Below are 5,538 nucleotides of genomic sequence, written 5' to 3'. Positions count from 1 at the left end.
TTTCTGCAGAAAAAATTTGATTTTGCCAATCAGAGATCAAAATGTAGTATTTCAGTTTTGGTCAATTTAACCAAAATAGAAATACAGTGGAACCCAGGTATGCTATCCTGAGCCTTCATTGGGAAGGGCAGCATATAAATTGAATGAAAGAATAAATAAATAAATATCCAGGTGATTTGCAACTGCTTAGTTCGCAGTGGGTTGCTGAATTCAAGATGAGCCCTGCAACTGTTTGCCGTGGCTCTTACTTCAAAGGGCATGGCTGCTCCACTCAGCTGGGGCTCATCAGCTGATTGAAAAAGGGGTGCCCTTTGAAATAACAATTGTCACACACAGCTGGAACACCTCCATAGTCCCAGGCAGCTGGTTACTGCAGCACTATATACCCCCAGCTAGTTCACAAACCCCACTCCTTGTGGGGAGATTAAGAACCTGACCTGGAAAAGCATCTGGGTTCCACTGTATTATGCTTCCGGCAGCTCCATATTAATCTGGGTCTGTCTGAAGTGCCAGGGTGTCTCACGTTTCTAGTCAGGTCCTTCAAGCCTCAGTGCCCTCCATGGGCTGGCCTCTTCCGCTAGGAGCCTTGGTACTATAGTCTCCTATGGCATTATAGTTTCCCATTTGGTTGGACAACCACAGTGCATTAGGGGTAGTTAATTCTGGCTAGGAACCTGGGGCAGTGGAGGAGAACTGGGGCAGGAGCCACCAAAACTGCCAGTCCTGTGAGACAGCATGGCTAGTTCGCCAGATACAGATTTATTGTTGAATAAGCTGAAACTAAGCATTTCAATTTCTTCGAGAAACCAAAATGAAAAAGTTCCTTTTGATTGAAAGTGAAAATTTTGAAATTTTGGAATCCAAATCCCATGAAAAATATTGATAATTCAATACTTTGTGGCACCAAAGACTTCTGAATAATCCGAATTTCCTAGAGGAAGGAAATTCCCATTTCTGGCCAGCTGTAGGAGTCACTTACTTTAAATCCAACCCCCACAACACACTTGATACCAATTTAGAATCATGAGGACTATTCCCAGGAGTTTCTACTATTTCTAAAGTAGGTCAAATTGTTAGCATAAAAACCTCAACAGTTATATCCTTTAATCTTTTTCTTGGGAGCAATAAGCCTTTTTGATATTATTGCTCGCTTAAATATTAAAGCAGCAGCAAATTACATTTACAATCATTAAAAAAAAAAATAGATCAACTATACTATGTCAGACCAATATTCAGTCAGATTGCCACAAGATAAGCAAAATAAAAATTAAGTGAGCTTTAAAGAATTAAATAGAATATTTATACTGCTGCTAAATAGCATGGCATTGCATCACCATCTTAACCAATATTTAAGCAAATTTAGGCCCAAACCTGCAAATACTTAATCATCTGCAATATTCTCATCAAACCCAGTTATAAAACTCTCCTCTGTCTGACTAGGTAAAAGATCTTAACAAAGCTAGGTCCAAAAGCAATCTCTAAACAGACACATTCCTTAAAACTCCAAGTGGCTCAAGTAGTGTCTCATAACAGCAGAATTTGGCCTTGATGTAGATAATATAATCAAATAGCCTTTTTCAACCATATGATCCAGCCTTATGAACCTATGGCCTGATCTAAGGGTAGACAACCTCCTCCAGCTGTGGGCCCAGGGCTTGAGGTGGGTGGGCGGGCAGGCAGGCACTGCTCATTCCCTATGGTGGCACCAGTACTCCCACAGCAAGTTTCCCACCACCAAAGCCCCACATCCATAGTATGGATCTAATGGTTCTGCGGGCCAAATCCAACCTCTGGGCCAGAGGCTGCCAACCACTGGTCTGACCCAGTAAATGGCATTTCTTAACCATAACAGCACTGAGGTAGCATCAAGTATATGTAAATTATATCTAAGAGATGTGCATCTAACCCGTTATTAAAATCCTCCAATAATAAGACCTCCCAGCCTCCTGAAACAGTGTTCCAAGACTTCACTACCCATCTAGTTAGAAAGTTTCCTCTAATATCTAACCTGCATCTTACTTGCTAAACTAAATTAAAATGCTTACTTTTCATCCTACCTCCAACAGGCTTGGAGAACCTCCCATCACTTTCTGCTTTATAACAACCTTTTATTTATTGGAAGTTTACTATAATCTTCCTTAGCCCTCAGTCTTCTCTTTTCTAGAAAACAAAAAAGTTCCTTTAACTCTTCCTCATTGATCAGTTATTTTCAAACCTCTTATCACACAAGTTGTCCTCCTCATGTTTCTTCACATCTTTCTAAAAGTGAAGTAGCCAAAACTGGACATGGTACCCCAACTGAAGCCTCACCAGTGCTGAATGAAGCGGCATAACATTGTCCCATGCCTCACAGACAGTACTCCTAGAATCAGCGTTGCCTTTTCTTGCAGCAGCATTACCCTGTTGGCTTGCGTTCAGTTTGTGATCCACTATAACCCTCGTATCCTTTCCTCCAGTACTTCTGCCTCGCTTGTAGTTCCTCATGTTTTCTGGGTGCATTTGATTTCTCCTTCCAAAGCATAGCTCTTTGCCTTTGCCTTCACCAAATACCTTCTTGTCATTAGGACTATTTCTCCAGTTTACCAAGGTCCATTTGAATTTTAATGCTGTCCTCCAATGCTCTTGCATCCTCTCACAGCTTTTTGAGATCTGTAATTTTTGTAAGTATTCTCTCTATTCCCTCATCCATGTCATTAATCAAAACATTGAATGAGGTATGTCCAAGATAGACTCTCTAATGCCCTCCCTTGAAATACCCTCCCTATTTTGCCAGTGAACCAATAATAGTTTGCTGTGTATCACTGCTGCAGCTAGTATTTCCAGTATGAACGCAGTGCATATTTTTGGTCAGAGGCAGGCAACAAGTGCCATTCATGGAAAGGAGAGTTCCCTTCTGCTATGCCTCTTTGCCACACCCTTTTCTTTAGAAATACATTATTTAAGGGTCCCTGAGTCCATTATCAATCATATTTGTTTTGATTCTAGAGATGCTAAGGTGTACATATACCATCTAACAGTCACATGCTTTAAGTGTGAAATAACTGATAAAGGATAGTAAAAAATAACAGAGAAGAGCCTTTCACACTATACCCAAACTCATTCCAGATCTTGAGTAATAGGCTGTGAAAGATTTCTAACTACAAGTGTTTTCAGTTTCTTTCTGTGGCACGCCGTTGTTATGATAGCCCAGCTGAAGTTCCGGGTATGACACTATCAAACAGAATATGCCCCAGATAAATTATTTTCCTAAGAGCATTTTCCTCCACAATCCTTTTCTGCCTAAAAATGCAGAACAGGCAACATAAACTAAATCTCTTGATTCAGTCAAGAACTTCAGCCTGTGCTTATTAAGCTGGTCAGCAGATGGATTACTCATATGCTTAAGGTTTGATGCTCAATACCTTGCCCAACTGAGAGCGAAGATGGGTATTTTTAATACTAATGAAGTTAAATCCTCCTACTGCTTTTTGAAACTAAAGGGGAAAGGATGTAATGGATAATGCACATGGCTATATTTTCACCAGGTATATGACCCAGTGCACTACTGCCCTCCACCTCCTACATCCCCTGCTCCCAAAGGATCTCAAGGCAGCCTGGGGTAGCTGCAGCCCCCAGCTGAGAAAGATTGGTTGAAGCCGTCCATGGAGAGGGCCAAGAAGCAGGCAGAAGTCACAAAGACCTGAGTTCATGCTTTCAGGCAGAGACTAGCATGCTCCCAGGAAACAACTTCCCCACTTTGTGCCCTCAGCAAGTCTTTCTGCAGGACAAGACCTGTAGCAGAGATGCCGGCTGGTCCCGCAGGGGGATGGAGGCTGCATCCATTGAGCAATGATGCCCCTGTACAGACAGTCCTTGCTCGCCTCAGATTCTGGCTTGGGTAGCGCCACCGCTGTGTCCCGGGGCAGCACCCTCCATGGAGCAGGCAGAGATGAGTTCATTGTCTAGGTCCCTGCGCATCACTCACCCTGGATGTGGGAAGCAAACAATTATGAGTCCCTCATGCTTACATCCAGCCAAGGGAGGCATGGGGGCAGCTGCACACACGTGCACACATATACACGAGTGCACATCTACAGACATATGTGCCCACACACACATTTACAGGAGTGCACATTCGTATAGACACATGCATATGCACCCATGTATATGCATATAAGTGCATGTGCTACATGCATGTGCACACAAACATATACATGAGTGCACACATGCAGACATATATGCTGTGTGCCCACGCACATATACATGTACAGGTATATACCCACGTGTGCCCACACATGCATGTATACATGAGTACACATGTACATGTATGTGCACCCATGCCTGCAGATGAGTGCACATGCACCCGTTTACACATGTACATGGAGGCATGCACATTTGCAGAGATATCATAGAAAGCATAGAAAATGAGGGTTGAAAGGGACCACAGAAGGTCATCCAGTCCAACCCCCTGCTCAAAGCAGGACCAGCCCCAACTAGATCATCCCAGCCAAAGCTTTGCCTAGCTGGATCTTAAAAACCTCCAAGGATAGAGCTTCTACCTGCTCTCTGGGGAATCTGTTCCCTGTGTGCCTACATGTGCCCACACATGCACATTTATACAAGTGTATATGTGTAGATACGTGTCCATGTGAGCCCACACATGCATATATGTGGGTGCACATGTGCACATGCCCCCATGCATATGCATGCATGCGCGCACACCTGTAGACGTGCACATGCACCCACATACACACATATGCACGAGTGCACATGCACAGACATATGTGCCTATACATGCAGAGACACGTGTACACACACATGCCCACCACGTATACCAATCTGAGTGCACATGCACATGTGCCTATACGTGCACACACGCACACGTATGTGCACACCTGCTGACATATGCCCACATGCATACACACCCACATACACATGCGCTTGAGTGCACATGCAGACATGTGTGTCTACATGTGTACACACACAAATAAAATCAACTCCCGTGCCCCGAGGCCCCTGCCTCTCTCCCGTACATACAGGGAGCTGCCATGGCCCTAGCCCGACCCTGCCCCGCCCGTGCCAAATGCGCCCCCCCCGCCCAGGGACTCCAGCACCGCCCCCCCCCCCCGCCTGCACTGATGGTACAGTCCACCCGGGCTGTAAATGGTACGGCACCGCGCCTGCCCTGTCCTGGGGAATGGTTTGGTTCGGATCCCCGCGAAGAACTGCCCCGGAGGAGGATGAATCTGACTGGCCGGCAAAGAACCAAGTGTTGCCTCCTCGTGCTATTCTTATTGGCTGGAACCATTGGAGGCCCCTCCCCCTCCCCCTTGCTCCCATTGGTCGCCCGGCCCTCGAGGCCCCGCCCCCTTTCCTCCCTCCCCCCCGCTCCTCTCGGGGTCATTTAAGTTTATGAAGAAAATAAATAAATAAAGGGGGAAATAGAAATGCGTAGAAAGGGGAAGGGCTCGCAACCGAACTTGCTGGTTGGGGGGGCGGGTCGACAGAAGAAGCCAATCACCGGCCGTCTTTCTGGGGGAATGGCAACAAAGCCAAGCC

General features: G+C 45.4%; 1 long non-coding RNA gene across 1 annotated transcript; it reads right to left on the bottom strand.

Annotated features, from left to right (window-relative positions):
* Positions 1-1,089: 1,089 nt before the first annotated feature.
* LOC132247696 (uncharacterized) lies at positions 1,090-5,233 on the bottom strand. The gene is made up of 2 exons (XR_009459000.1): positions 5,155-5,233; positions 1,090-3,965 (listed from the first exon to the last, which is right to left on the bottom strand). It is a non-coding gene; the product is annotated as an uncharacterized LOC132247696 (long non-coding RNA).
* Between the last annotated feature and the right edge of the window lie 305 nt (positions 5,234-5,538).

The sequence above is a fragment of the Alligator mississippiensis genome, chromosome 1, assembly GCF_030867095.1.
Source record: "Alligator mississippiensis isolate rAllMis1 chromosome 1, rAllMis1, whole genome shotgun sequence".
Taxonomy (NCBI): Eukaryota; Metazoa; Chordata; order Crocodylia; family Alligatoridae; genus Alligator; species Alligator mississippiensis.
The sequence above is the reverse complement of the archived record's forward strand: the minus strand, read 5'-3'. Positions and strand labels throughout refer to the sequence as shown.